Source organism: Symphalangus syndactylus, chromosome 3 (genome assembly GCF_028878055.3).
Source record: "Symphalangus syndactylus isolate Jambi chromosome 3, NHGRI_mSymSyn1-v2.1_pri, whole genome shotgun sequence".
Lineage (NCBI taxonomy): Eukaryota > Metazoa > Chordata > Mammalia > Primates > Hylobatidae > Symphalangus > Symphalangus syndactylus.
The window spans coordinates 134073009-134088845 of NC_072425.2; the positions used below are offsets into that span (position 1 = coordinate 134073009).

A 15837-nucleotide genomic window follows, 5' to 3' on the forward strand; every position below is an offset into this window, starting at 1 on the left:
ATCTCTAAACCATAATTCCTGCTTAGACAAGATTAAGAGTCCCAGTGGCTAAATTTTAATTATGATTCATTTAGACAAGCCAAGACATAACACTAGACAAAAAGTAAACTGCTGACTTAGAGATTTAATGATACAAAAACACAATAAAGCCTGCCAGGAAATAGTATTTCCCTCTTCGGCTTTAAATAGCACCAAGCCTGGTCACTTTAACAGACCTCTTCACCCCACATTTTGTATCACCAAGGAAAAAAAAAAAGTTAAAAACTTGAGGGCCCAGTCCAGGTAAGGCAAATCATCAGCCTTTGGGCAACATCGGGAGACCTCGTCTTTATAAAAAGTAAAAAAAGAAATTAGCCAGGAGTGGTGGTACATGCTTGTGGTCCCAGCTACCCACAGGTGAGGCAGGAGGATCACTTGAGCACAGGAGTTCGAGGCTGCAGTGAGCTAGGATTGCGTCACTGCACTCCAGCCTGGACAACAGAGCAAGATCCCCATTTCTAAAAAACAACATGGCAAATCAGTCAAACTATCTGATACTAAGGCTAATAAATAATTGGTAATAACATCTGCAAATCAGCCATAGAATTTCCTCAGTTATCTTTCTTGACTTCAAACAATGGGGACCATATTTAAGAACACATATAGGAGATAAAGACTGGTTAGAGAGATAATATTTGCACATGTTAAACCATCACAAGCTAATTTCACACATTTCAATATTCCTCTTCCCCTTCACCTCCAAAGCACAAAACAGAATCAGTCTTCTATTCTAAGAATCATTTAGAAAGGATTTGTCAATATATAACCAAATATCTGCTTAGTGACGGGAAAAACCTCTGTTCGCCAGCCAAAGGACTTGTGAGAATGAGAGCTACATGTGGCTTCTCCCCTCTCTGGCCTCCTAATTCCACATCAGTTTGTAGTTATTCTTGTAGTACAACAGTATCAGTTTCAGAATATAAGCCTCATAAGCTCCCAGGAAAGCCATTCTAGTGGAACTGTTCCAGAGTTTCACTTTAGTTCCATAAGGAACCTAAGAAGCCCCGCCCACAAGAGTAAACGGTAATTGCTCCCTTGGTTTCCACCTCTGACCTATAAAGACCAAAGCCTGAGCTGTCTGTAATCCATAAGCCATTTTAATATTCTGCTAGAACACTGCAAAAATGTGGTTTTCACTAGAGGCACTGGCATGAAGCTGAAATTGGTATTCTCGCTTACTAATCCCTGTGTAGAATTTGTTCTAATTCTCAAAAGTAGAGGAAATTCTCTTTCTTTTTAAATAAAAAGGGCAGTGGTGAGACACTTACGAAAGGCCATATAACAGACTGTCCTAATCACACTTAGATAAATAATAAGTAGTAAGCTACTCTTATCCGCATATTACAGTAAGTAAGTAATCTACTCCATTATTTTGGCATCTGTTTCTTAAAATTTGCTCCACCTATCCCTTCTAAAACGAATATACTGTGTAAAAATGTATGAACTCTAAACTTCACAGGTAGAAAATCATCCAGTTGAAACTTTTTTTATATGAGGAAACTAGAGTTCAAATGTGTTAAGTGATTTAGCCAAAAGGTCACACGTTCTGTGGCAGACTCAGGATGAGAATTACGGTGTCCTGACTTCCAGTCTAATGTTTTTTATGACCACATGAACTAGACAATGAGAGAAAGCCCTACCATTCATTGGTGGTAAGTGCAGTGGGCACTGTTCCTATCCATCTGTCTTTCACAATATACAATTCCTCACTGTTCTGCACAATAGTCTATGTGGTAACACAGCACATATGAGCTAAACTACCATTCAAGGGTCATTTTAACAAGCATGACACAACACTGAGGCACAATGCCCATGTTAAGTAAACAGCAAAATACCATGACACAATTAAGGCTTTATTTAAGCCAAATCATGTATCTATGCCCCTGCTTCACCATTTAACTAAGAAGCATCTTGAGGGCAAAAATTATTTCTTCTTGATCTCTATAACCTTTACAGCACTATTCAAAAGTTTTGCTCACATACCTGCTAAAACAAATTTAATGGGGGGGGGGAAAAAGATGTCTCCTTGAATATTGTTGTTGACATCTAAAATTTTCATTACAAGTTTTAATCACTGCAAAGGTTATATTTTCATTTATACATCAATCTATGCTATTTAGAACTGACATCTAAAAACACTACTATATTGCTAATTTTAAAGCTATTAAACCTACTATATTGGCCAGGCAAAGTGGCTCACGCCCATAATCCCAGCACTTTGGGAGGTGGAGGTAGGTGGATCACTTGAGCCAAGGAGTTCAAGTCCGGCCTGAGCCACATGGCAAAACCCCGTCTCTACAGAAAAAAATACAAAAATTAGTCACACATGGTGGTACTCGCCTGTAGTCCCAGCTGCTCAGGAGGCTGAGGTGGGAGGATTGCTTTAGCCTGGGAGGCAGAGGCTGCAGTGAGCCAAAATCGCACCACGGCACTCCAGCCCGGGCAAAAGAGCAAGACCTTGTCTTAAAAACAAACAAGCAAAAAACCCTACTGTATCACAAATTCCAATAAAATCTAAGCACCTGGGCAATCTGATATCCCCCATCCTACATTTTAAAACTGTAACAGAATCTTTTTTTCCTTTATAAAATGCTATGCCATTTATTTGTCTCCGTGAAACTGTATTTCTATTCCGCTTCTTCCACAGTATTTAATATAATTTTTATCATATTTTCCTTAATGAAAACATGTATATTATTGTTTATTTATGTTGGATTGTGGTATGGTTACTATTATAGTAAAATACAATTGATGAAGACAATGCAAATGTTACAAATTTTGAGAACTAAACATAAAAAGTAATTTCCTTTTTTGGAGATGTATCTCTTAATAAGATGTATGGAGGAAGATATATACCTTGATAAAAGGAAGTTTCACATGTGACATTAGCATTTTGACTATCCCTTTGTTAGAATCCTGGAGGATTTTATACCTCATAGAAATGTACAATGGTGAGATTCAAGATGGGTGAAAGGTATGGCTGTCTTCTGTTAATCGTAAGAAGGCACAGGGCTAAAGAGAGGGTAGTGAAGGTGGACTAGCATTATACCAGTGTTGCCTTCAGACAACTCAATTTCAGAGAAGAGTATAAATAAAATATTGAGAACCTGGAAATTTATTATCTTAAAACAATCCAAGCCTAGATATTCTTAGACATGTCCTCCAGTTTGAGATCATGGTTCTAAAGCACCAGACTTGGTTCATTTACTGGAACTCAGTAAATGCTTGTTGCATTAAAATTGTTCAGGGCCAGATGTGGTGGCTCATGCCTGTAATCCCAGCACTTTGGAGGCTGAGGCGAGAGGACTGCTTGAGCCCAAGAGTTTGAGACCAGCCTGGGCAACACAGTGAGACCTCATCTTTACTTATATAAAAAACAGTAACAATATAAATTAAATGAAATTAAATTGTTTATGAAAAAAGGTTATTCAGTGAGAACATCTAGATCGTACTGATTTTTTTCTAATCAAATGATAAAGTCTGTTGTAAGGATGAAGCAAGATGGTGAATGTAAAACACCAAGAACAGTGCCTGACAGCCTCAGTGTGTCCTACCTGCCATTCACCTTAATATTAGTATTCTTAGGCAAATCTTATTCTTTCTCTCCATCTCTCCTACATTTATTTAAATAAGACTAAGGTCTTATTCAGACATGGAAGTATGATTTATTTCTAAAACTTTAAATATAGTTCAGTCTGCCAAGGAATAATGGTTCAGAATGACCATCTATACTTCATCTTGGTACTATTTTTCTATACATACTATGACTTTCACATCACAAACATACAGGTTAACTTGAGGAAGACCAGAAGGCTATTTATGCAAATAATGGTAAAAATAAGTATGCCATTGGTGAAAATCATATTTTCGACACTTAGATGAAACCCCAGGTTTATTTACCTTTAAAAAGTTAATGAAATACATTTAATTCTACAGACACAAGGTCAATTAAAACTTTCCAGGCCGGGCGCGGTAGCTCACGCCTGTAATCCCAGCACTTCAGGAAGCCGAGGTGGGCGGATCACCTGAGGTCGGGAGTTCGAGACCAGCCTGACCAACATGGTGAAACCCCATCTCTACTAAAAATACAAAATTAGCCAGGCTTGGCGGTGCATGCCTGTAATCCCAGCTACTCGGGAGGCTGAGGCAGGAGAATCGCCTGAACCCTAGAGGCAGAGGTTGAGGTGAGCCGAGATCAGGCCATTGTACTCCAGCCTGGGCAATAAGAGCGAAACTCTGTCTCAAAAAAAATAAATAAATAAAAATAAAAATAAAAGCCAGGAACTTTGGCCTATTGAATTTAAGAGTGTCAGAATCTACGTCCTTTAAAATACTTCATGACTAGCCAGGCATGGTGGCTCACACCTGTAATCCTAGCACTTAGGGAAGCTGAGGCGTGTGGATCACGAGGTCAGGAGTTCGAAACCACCCTGACCAACATGGTGAAACTCCGTCTCTGCTAAAAATACAAAAATTAGCCAGGCGTGGTGGCGCATGCTTGTAATCCCAGCTACTCAGGAGGCTGAGGCAGGAGAATCGCTTGAACCTGGGAGGCAGAGGTTGCAGTGAGCTGAGATCGTGCCGCTGCACTCCAGCCTGGGTGACAGAGTGAGACTCCATCTCAAAAAATTAAAAAAAAAAAATACTTCATGATTTCTCTCAGTTAGTAAATTTGTCTAGCATCTAAAAGATTTTTAGGGGTTGTCAACTCTTCAATAATATATTTATAAAAAGTAGTTGATTCCAACCACCTCCATAAACACCATATATTAGGGGATAAATTCTAGGGAGGGATATAAAGTTTAAAAAGATACTTTCCAGCTGGGTGCAGTGGCTCACGACTGTAATCCTAGCACTTTAGGAGGCCAAGGCAGGCAAATCACTTAAGGTCAGGAGTTCGAGACCAGCCTGGCCAACATAGTGAAACACCATCTCTACTAAAAATACAAAAATTACCCGGGCATCATGGTGCATGCCTATAGTCCCAGCTATTTGGGAGGCTGAGGCATGAGAATGGCTTGAACCTGGGAAGCAGAGATTGCAGTAAGCCGAGATCGTGCCACTGCACACCAGCCTAGGTGACAGAGCAAGACTCCATCTCAAAAAAAAAAAAAAGAAAAAGAAAGAAAGAAAGAAGCAAGGAAGAAAAGGAAAAGAAAAAAACCTTTTTTACCCCTGAAAATATTATTCAAAATAGAGTTTTAAAATGATCAGTCTAGGTGCAATGGCTCACACCTGTAGTCCCAACATTTTTGGAAGCTGAAGTGGAGGAATCACTTGAAGCCAGGAGTTTGGGACCATCCTGGGGAACAAACCGAAATACGATCTCTATACAAATTTTAAAATTAGCCAGGCATAGTGGCATGTGACTGTAGTCCTAGCTACCCAGGAGGTTGAAGCAGGAGGATCATTTGAGCCCAGAGTTCAAGTTTACAGTGAGCTAGCATCATACCACTGCACTCCAGCCTGGGCATCTGAGCGAAAACCTGTCTCTTAAAAAAAAAAAAAAAAAAAAAAAAAAAAAAAAAGGATCTTATATTATAGTATAATTATATAAGATATCAGCCGGGCTCAGTGGCTCACCCCTGTAATCTCAACACTCTGGGAGGCTGAGGCAGGCGTATCACCTGAGGTCAGGAGTTTGAGACCAGCCTGGCCAACATGGCAAAACCTTGTCTCTTCAAAAGTATAAAAATAAGCCAGGTATGGTAACAGGCACCTATAATCCCAGCTACTTAAGAGGCTGAGGCAGGAGAATCGCTTGAACCTGGGAGACGGAAGTTGCAGTGAGCTGAGACCACGCCATTGCACACCAGCCTGGGCGACAAGAGCAAGACTCCATCTCAAAAAAAAAAAAAGATATCACCATTGGTGAAAGTTGGGGGAAGGGTACACAGGACTCGATGTACTAATTTTGTAATTTCCTATGATTCTATAATTATTTCAAAATAAGCTGGGTGCAGTGGCTCACACCTGTAATCCCAGTACTTTGGGAGGCAGAGGTGGGCAGATCATTTGAGGTCAGCAGTTCGAGACCAGCCTGGCCAACAGGGTAAAACCCCATTTCCACTAAAAATACAAATATTAGCCAGGCGTGGTGGCACACGTCTGTAATCCCAGCTACTCAGGAGGCTGAGGTAGGAGAATCGCTTGAACCTGGGAGGCAGAGTTTGCAGTGAGCTGAGATCGCACCACTGCACTCCAGCCTGGGCAACAAGAGTGAGACTCCGTCTCAAAAAAAAAAAAAAAATAAATAAATAAATAAATAAATAAATAAATAAAATAAAATATATAAATAAATAGTTTTTTTTTTTCAATGGATCTTAAAAGAGAGGCAAAATTTCAAAAGGTAAATGTTCTGGGCAGATACAAATGTAAAATGCAATTCACATTACAGGAATCACAACTAGGCCAGGTAAGCCACAGAGCTCATTCTAAAATATAGTGGAAGATAAGGTAGAAAAGGTAACCAGAGTTAGAATGCAGAAGAGTCCCGTGATGGTTAATTTTATGTGCCAAGTTGACTGAGCTAAGGAATGGTCCAGAGAGCTGATAAAACATTTCTAGGGAGGTCTCTTGAGGATATTTCTGGAAGAGATTAGCATTTGACTCAGTAAACTAAATAAAGAAGACCCACACTCACCAATGTCGGTGGGCATCATAATCTGTTTACCCTTTCCACCCAGAGAGAGCAAACGACAAGGAAGAGCAAATTCACTCTTTCTTCTTGAGCTAGGACATCCATCTTCTCCTACTCTTGGACATCAAAGCTCCTGGTTCTTGGGTCTTCGGACTCCAGGACTTACATCAGCACACCGCTCCTTCCCAATTCCCAGGCCTTCAGTCTTGGTTCCCCTGGTTCTCTTGACCTCAGACTCCAGCTAAATTACACCACCAGCTTTCCTGGTTCTCCAGGTTGCACATGGCCTATCATAGGATTTCTCAGCCTCCATGATCACATGAATCACGAGCCAATTTCCATAATAAACCTCCTCTTATACCTATCTATATATCTATTATATATATAAAATAAACCTCCTCTATATCTATAGATATAGAGGAGGTTTATTATGGAAACTTATGAAGGTTTTGGGGTTTTTTTGTTTGTTGTTTTTTGAGACAGTCTCACTCAGTCAGTCACCCAGGCTGGAGTGTAATGGCGCAATCTCAGCTCACTGCAACCTCCACCTCCTGGGTTCAAGCGATTGTCTGCCTCAGCCTCCCAAATAGCTGGGATTTACAAGCACACACCACCATGCCCGGCTAATTTTTGTATTTTTAGTAGAGACAGGGTTTCAATATGTTGGCTGGCCTGGTCTCAAACTCCTGACCTCAGGTGATCTGCCCGCCTCGGCCTCCCAAAGTGCTGGGATTACAGGCATGAACTACAACACCCGGCCTATAGAGGTTTATTATAGAAATCTACCTATCCAGGCCGGGCACGGTGGCTCACGCCTGTAATCCCAGCACTTTGGAAGGCTGAGGCAGGTGGATCACGAGGTCAGGAGTTTGAGACCAGCCTGGCCAACATGGTGAAATCCCATCTCTAATAAAAATGCAAAAATTAGCTAGGCATGGTGGCGGGCGCCCGTAATCCCAGCTACTCAGGAGGCTGAGGCAGGAGAATTGCTTGAAACCAGAAGGCAGAGGTTGCAGTTTGCCAAGATCGTGCCACTGGACTCCAGCTTGGGCAACAAGAGTGAAACCCTGGAAAAAAAAAGAAAAAAGAAAAGAAAAGAAAAGAGAAAGAAAGAAAGAAAAAAGAAAGAAATATCTCTCTCTCTCTCTCTCTCTCTCTGTCTCTCCAGAGAATCCTAATACAAGTCCAGAATGACAAGCTAAAACTTGGAACTTTCCTTGTATATAATGGGATATTTTGCGAGGATTTTTTATAATGCATGAGAAAAATCAAAGTAGGGCTTTATAAATATTAATATCACAGCAGTAGGCAGGAGAGACTGCAGGGAACCTAAAGGTAGAAAGACCAGTTGCTATTGCAATAGCCCAGGCATGGTGGGGTGTTAAGGGTTGGCAGTAAAACCTGACCATAAGGGGCTTAAGGGTTTAATACCCTGAAATCCTCTATAAAGAGTCTATCTCTGGCATTCATTCTGAGCTCTCTATCGTGTTTACAATAAAGAAATCTCTTCTCTGAATCACATTTTAACATTTCAATCTTTAGCAGGTTTATAAGAATAAAGTGGAAAAGGCAGAAACAGCTCTCTTTATTATCCCCAACAAAACAAAAGTCTTATGGCCTTGTGGCCTTGGATTGTATCCTGTAGCCTTTGTGGCCTTGGATTGTAGCCCTTTAAGCAAAAATAAATCAGAAGTTCTCTTATGCTCTGGGAGTAACCTCCTTCCAATGACTACATGCTGTCAGCTACAATCTACCTATTGCAGATAGGAAACTTCATTGTAATAGCAAATTTCTGGTTGAAGAGCTTGCTAAGGTCCAATCCCAAACAGCTTTGTGGCTCTAATGCCGTAGTTTCAGAAAGCAATAATTTCCAGATGTGTGCTGCTGACTGCTGCAATGCAGGAGGACCTGGCACTTTATTCTGGGCTACACAAACAGCACAACTGATTGCTTACTGGGTCCCACTGTGTACTAGATACTGATGACACAAAGATGATTAAAATAGTCCCACCTTCAAAGAAGCCACAGTCTATTGGGAAATACACACAAAAAAGTAACTGCAGGCCAGGCGCCGTGGCTTACGCCTGTAATCCTAGCACTTTGGGAGGCCAAGGTGGGCGGATCACGAGGTCAGGAGTTCAAGACCAGCCTGGCCAACATGGTAAAACCCTGTCTCTACTAAAAATACAAAAATTAGGTAGGCATAGTGGCACACACCTATAATCCCAGCTACTCAGGAGGCTGAAGCAGGAGAATTGCTTGAACCCAGGAGGCGGAGGTCACGGTGAGCCTAGATCATGCCACTACACTCCAGCCTGGGCAACAGAGCAAGACTCTGTCTTGGAAAAAAAAAAAAAAAAGTAAAGTGGCAAATGCTATTATAGATAAGTACGTAAGAAATACTTTGAGAATAATAATAGCTATATTTATGAAGTACTTAGTAATATGCAAGCCCTTTCAATGCATTTTCCCTACATTAATTCACCTAACCCTCACAGCAAGACTAATATTACTCATTTGTTACAAATGAGAAAACTGAAGCACAAAGAAGTTTAACAGTTTCATCCCAGTTATACACAACTACCTTAATAACGAAGGCAATCTGGCTCCAAATTCAGGGATTTTAACTAACCACTATATTGCCTCTTCCCCCCCTCCCACCCCACCCCCCTCACTGAGACAAGGTCTCACTCTGTCACCCAGGCTGGAGTACAGTAGCACAATCACGGCTCACTGCAGCCTCAAACTCCTGGGCTCAAGTGATCCTCCTCCCTCAGCATCCAGAGTAGCTGAAACCACAGGCATGTGCCACCATGCCTGGCTAATGTTTTTAATTTTTTTAGAGATGGGGTCTCGCTATATTGCCCAGGCTGGTCTCAAACTCCTGAGCTCAAGCAATCCTCCCAACTTGGCCTTCCAAAGTGCTGGGATTACAGATGTGAGCTACCACACCTAGCTTTTTCTTTCTTTTTTCTTCAAAGAGACAAGGTCTTGCTATGCTACCTAGGCTGGCCTCAAGCAATCCTCCTGCTTCAGACTCCCAAGTAGCTAGGACTGTGGGTGTATACCCCTCACCAGCTTATATTGCCTCTTATAATGAGGGACTAACCAATGTTGCCTTGGATGGCAGTTAAGACTAAAGAGAAAAGAGTAGAAGATATATTTGAGACAGACCACTGAAGAATCACCAGGAATTCACCAGACAGACTAGATGTTTGGGGTGGAAGGCTGAGTGCTTATTAGCAGGGAGTGCCTGAGGGGACAACCCTCTAAGCAAAAAGAATGCAGGTACAGAAACAGCAGGTCAGGGACAAAGGTATGAGATTTAGAGAACAGTCAGTAGTCTGCATATACTGTAGGACACATGGGTCCCAGAACAAGAGGGGAGGCTCCAAAGATGACTGTGGTGCAGTGGGCCTTGGAGGCTTTATATTTTAGGTAAGAGAGACCCATCCAAGGCCTTTCTGCTGAGTGATATGAGCAGACCTACCTACTATAAAGATAACTCAGGATGAAAGGTACAAGACGGCCAAGAGGCCAGGAGAGCAATTAGGAGGTTACCACAATAATTGTGTCAAGAAATGATAAGGAGTGGTTGGATGCAAGCATATGTTTCGGAAGCACAATCAACAGTACTTGATAGGCCAGACACGGTGGTTCACACCTGTAATCCCAGCACTTTGGCAGAGGTGGGAGGATCACTTGAGCCCAGGAATTCAAGACCAGCTTAGACAACATAGTGAGACCCCATCTCTATAAATAATTTTAAAATAAATAAAAATTAAAATGTTTAAAACGAAAATAAAAAATAACAGTACTTGCTGACTGGTTGCATATGAAGGATAAGGAAGACAGGCAGACAGGCAAAGCTATCCTGAGGCTCTTTTTCTGGGCAGAACAGGACGAAAAGGGGATCAACATTTAAAAGGAATAATAATAATAGCAACTAATATTTATTAAGGTATTAGTATATACCAGCACTATGCTAAATACTTTTACAAGAATTATCTCATTTAATATTGATAAAATAAGTTCATTATCACCCTTTCATAAATGGAGAAATGGAGGCTTAAAGAAAATAAGTAGTTTATTCAGGGACACAGTCACTAAGCACTGAAGCCACAGAAAGACTCTGACTTTAGACAAACTGAGTTTAAGATATCTGGGGAGGCATCCAAATGTAGATTTCTAACAGGCAGCTCAATATTTTTGTACGAACTTAAGCTAAGAGTACCACAGACACAGATTTATAATAACAATGTAACTATACTATTGTTACTATTCCTATTAGCATTTATTAAGCACTTAGTGTACATGAGACACTATGTTAAATGTTTTACACACATTATTCATTTAATCCACACAATCCTGAGGTAGGTAGCTCTAGTCTCCCCCCTCTTACTTACAGAGAAAGAAACAGAAACATAGAGACAAAGTAAATCATTCCACGTCTCTTAGGGAGAAAATAATGGAGCCAGATTCAAATCCGGGTCTCTCTGGTTTGGATGAGGGAAGAGAAAGTGGGGGCTACAGGTGGGTTGGATAGAGGAGCCAAGGACAAAATCCAGAAGAATATAATCGCTTAACAAGTAGGCAGAGAAACAGGTACTACCTCATAGGATGGTTGTAAAGACAAGTAAAAGCACACAAAGGACTTGGCTAGGGCCACAGTTTGAATATCTTCCCCGCTAAAAGTCAGATGTTGCCAACGTGATGGTATTAAGAAGTCGGGCCTTTAAGACATAATTAAGTCACGAGGGTTCCTCCCTTCATGAATGCGATTAGGTGCCCTTATAAATGGGCTTGATGGAGGGAGTTACTCCCTTTTTGCCCTTCTGCCTTCTGCCATGTGAGGACACAGCATTCAAGGCATCGTCTAAGAAGCAGAGACCAAATCCCCATCAATGAACCTGCCAGTGCCCTCCCAGCCTCCAGAACTATGAGAAAATAAAATTCTGCTATTTATAAATTACCCAGTGTCAGGTATTCTCCTGTAGCAGCACAAAAGAACTAAGACAGCAACCAAAGGAAAGCTCTATCAGTTTGGAGGATGTGCTACAGGATGAGGAGACAGAAGAGAACCAACAAGGAAGTAGATATATTAAATGGAAAAGGATTAATTAATAAAACAAAGACCCTGGATTAAGAAAATGTGGCACATATACACCATGGAATACTATTCAGCCATAAAAAAGGATGAGTTCATGTCCTTTGTAGGGACATGGATGAAACTGGAAACCATCATTCTCAGCAAACTATCACAGGGACAAAAAATCAAACACCGCATGTTCTCATTCATAGGTGGGAATTGAACAATGAGAACACTCGGACACAGGAAGGCGAACATCACACAGCGGGGCCTGTTGTGAGGTGGAGGGAGTGGGGAGGGATAGCATTAGGAGATATACCTTATGTAAATGATGAGTTAATGAGTGCAGCACACCAACATGGCACATGTATACATATGCAACAAACCTGCACATTGTGCACATGTACCCTAGAACTTAAAGTATAATAAAATATATATATATATAAAGTCCCCAAGAAGAAGTGGCAGAATGGGATCAGGACAGTGCAGGTGAACACACAGAGCTTCTATTCCACCTGCTAGTGAAAGTATGAACTTGTCTGGAGGATTGTCTGGCCAACTCTTACCAACATTTCAAATATGCCCATCTTTTAATCTCTTCTCCTCTTCTAAAACTTGGCTGTGCATATACACCAACCAAGGATATACCTACAAATGCAAGGATGGTCCACTTTCGGCAATATTGGTGAAAATGAAAAAATGGAAGTAACTTAAAAGTCCATCAATGGGGAAAGGTGAAATAAAGTAATACACATCTATATAATAACATTTTACATAGCCATTTAAAAGAAACAGGTCAATATGCTGACATGAAAATATTTCTATAGTTTATTTTTTAATTAAACATTTCTTTAGAGATAATTGTAGAGTCACATGCACTTGTAAGAAACAATAGAGATCTCCTGTACCCTTTACCTTGTTTCCCTCAATGGAGACATTTTGTGAAACTATCGTTCAATATCATAATTGAATTTTTAAAAAACTTAGATAATACTACATACATTACCCTTGTGTATTTTAAGTGTCCACAAAATGTGTACATGTACAGAAGATGATTTAACTACTAGCAGTTGACACCTCCTGGAAGTGTAAAACGTTAAAGGAGGAAAAAATGGAAGATGTATACCTTTACTCTATGTACATTTGCACTAATTTTTCTTACGAAGTACATAAATTAATCCTAGAATATAAAAGGCAAACAGGTAGAGGAGTTAGATTTTGATATAAGTACAGGCATCTATTCTTTTAATCAAGGGAGTTTAATATTTGGAAGCAGTGGGGAGGAAAAATGAAAAGGATCGCACTGAAACCCTCTATTTCCTCAATTTAGTAGACTGGCAAGCTGTGATTCATTCAATAGGAACAAGTACTCGGTCAGAGCCTACTCCATGCCAGGCTCCGTCCTAGGCCATGGAAATTAACCAGACAGGTATGATTTCCCACCTCGAGGAGCTTAGAGCCTACCAACAAAGGTACGCATTAACAAAAAACATTACACAGTTATACTCACCATTACGGTAGAGCACAGCAGTTTAGGACATGGGCACTGGGGTCTGCCCGGGTTCAAATTCCAACTCTGCTACCAAATGGCTGTGTGACTTTGGACAAGTGACTTAATATTCCTCACTTCAGTTTCCTCATCTATAAGATGGAGATAATTCTAGGTCCTACTTATTTACCCACCTATACAACTCATAGAGTTGCTATGAAAACCAAAAAACTTCCTATGTGTAAGTGCTAAGAACAGTCTCTGCAACTCATAAACACTCAAAGGTTGCTGCTATTACTGTTGCTACTTTCATTACTATTAATTATTTCAGAGGGAATCTAATCTACCTTTAGGCAAATGGAAGGTCAGGGAAAACGTTCTTGAGAAAGGAACATATAAGCTAAGTCCTTAAGATAAATACAAATTAAACATGCCAAGAAAAGAGGTGTCTAGCAGAGAGAAGAGCACATACAAAGCCCTGGGCCAAGAATGAGCTTGGCATATGAAGGATCTGAAAAAGGGCCAGTGAAGCTAAGGCACTAAGAGGAGAGAGATAAGGCTGGAAAACCAGAAAGATCCTGTTAAACTTAAGAATTTTACCTCTGGCCAGGTGCAGTGGCTCACACCTGTAATCCCAGCACTTTGGCAGGCCGAGGCAGGCAGATCATGAGGTCAGGAGTTCGAGACCAGCCTGACCAACATGGTGAAACCCCATCTCTACTAAAAATACAAAAAGTAGCCACGCGTGGTGGCGTGCACCTATAATCCCAGCTACTCAGGAGGCTGAGGCAGGAGAATCGCTTGAACCCAGGAGGCAGAAACTGCAGTGAGCCGAGATCACACCACTGCACTCCAGCCTGGGCAACAGAGCGAGACTCCATATCAAAAAAAAAAAAAAATTACCTCCATCTTTATAATGAACAGTATTGTACAGGAAATAACATACTAGATTTGTTGTTTTCCCTTTTTAAAGGTCACTGTGCTGAAGTGTAGCATCAGCTGCAATGGAGGAAGGTGACACGAACCAAAGGAAAATGCAGAAAGATTTAGAAAGAACTGTCATTCTGGTGAAGGAAAAATGAAATCAACTCCCAACAAGTGAGAAAACTACTAAAGAGAATAATAAGCACAGATGAGGCTAAAACTCATGGATTAGTAAAGGAACAAATTAATATGATGAAATCATTTCTTCAGGCCCTAGAGCAGGAACACAGAAAAAGGGCAGTATTGTTAATCCACAGCTGGAGATCTGCATGGCATGTGGGAAAGAAGAACAAAGATGCAGGAGAACCGCGGCTACTGATGACTCATTGAAAGTGACCAATTATGGCGTCCATATGGGATAAAGTGATGCCAGGAAGAATGTCACAAATTGGGGGACAATGGAGATTTAAGGGGCTGGCGGCCTCAGTGAAATGAGAAAATAAATTCAGCAAATGGAAGAACTGAAAAGACAGGAAATTGTTTCAAAGAGTAAAATTTACAAATTTGTAATTCCAAAGTTGGACGTTTGGCCACAGAAATAAATTGTTACAGAGAAGTGGAAGAACAGATAGCTGGGACAAGAAAGACCAAGTCAGATGAGATTAAGATGCTGGACAAGTAATCAACATGGACATTAAAGGCACACAAAATCACGGAGTAAGAGAAAATGATTTAGAAGGAATAGGAATTAAAGTCTCAGTTATAGTCTTAATACCACACTATAAAGAATGTGTTTTTAATTATCTGGAATAAAACAGGATGCCTTGCTAAAAACAAAGCTTAATCTATTTGTTTAGCCAAATAATTTTCAAGGACTTCCCTGAATAGCCATTCCTGACAAAAGCTCTTAGAGAGACAAAGAAAGAAGCTTTCTTAACTTGATGGTTATTTGTCACAACCAGACGGCAAACAACATATTTAATGGTGAAAAACTAAAGGCATAAACAAGCCACAGGCTAGAAGAAAATCTTTGCAAAATACCTATCTGGTGAAGCACTGGTATCCAAAATATACAAAGAACTCTTAAAACTCAACAAGAAGAAAACAAACATCCCAATTTTAAAATGGGCAAAAGATATGAACAGATACCTCACCGATATATACAGATGGCAAATAGTGTATGAAAAGATGCTAAACATCATATGTTATTAGGCTACTGCAAATTATAACAACAATAAGACACCACATACGTATTAGAATGGCTAAAATTCAAAGCAGTTGACAACATCAAATGCTGGTAAGGATACAGAACAACAGGAACTCTCATTTACTGCTGGTGGGAAAGCAAAATAGTACAGCCACTTTGGAAGACAGTTTGGCAGTTTCTAGAAAACTAAACATTCTCTTACTATATGATCACGCAGTTATGTCTTTGGTATTTAGCCAAATGAGCTGAAAACATATATCCACACAAAAACCTGCAGACAGATGTTTATAGCAGCTTTATTCATAGTCGAAAAAAGTTGAAAGCAACAAACAAGTTCCTTAATAGGTGAATGGGTAAATAAACAGTGGAAATCCAGACAATGGAATATTAGTGCTAAAAACAATGAGCTATCAAACCATGAAAAAACTTGGAGGAAACCTAAATGCACT

The 15837-nt window shown here is 40.4% G+C and overlaps 1 protein-coding gene across 10 annotated transcripts in view; it reads right to left on the minus strand.

Moving 5' to 3' along the window:
• Nucleotides 1–15837, minus strand: part of SIK3 (SIK family kinase 3) — a 272964-nt gene that overhangs the window by 218608 nt on the left and 38519 nt on the right. The window contains exon 1 of one of the 10 annotated variants that reach the window (XM_055273253.2): nt 2214–2709. The exons of the other annotated variants lie outside the window; for them this stretch is intronic. The gene's annotated coding sequence lies outside the window, so the exon portion shown is untranslated. Of the gene's footprint in view, nt 1–2213; nt 2710–15837 lie in introns of those variants that run through there. 10 annotated transcript variants of the gene reach the window in all.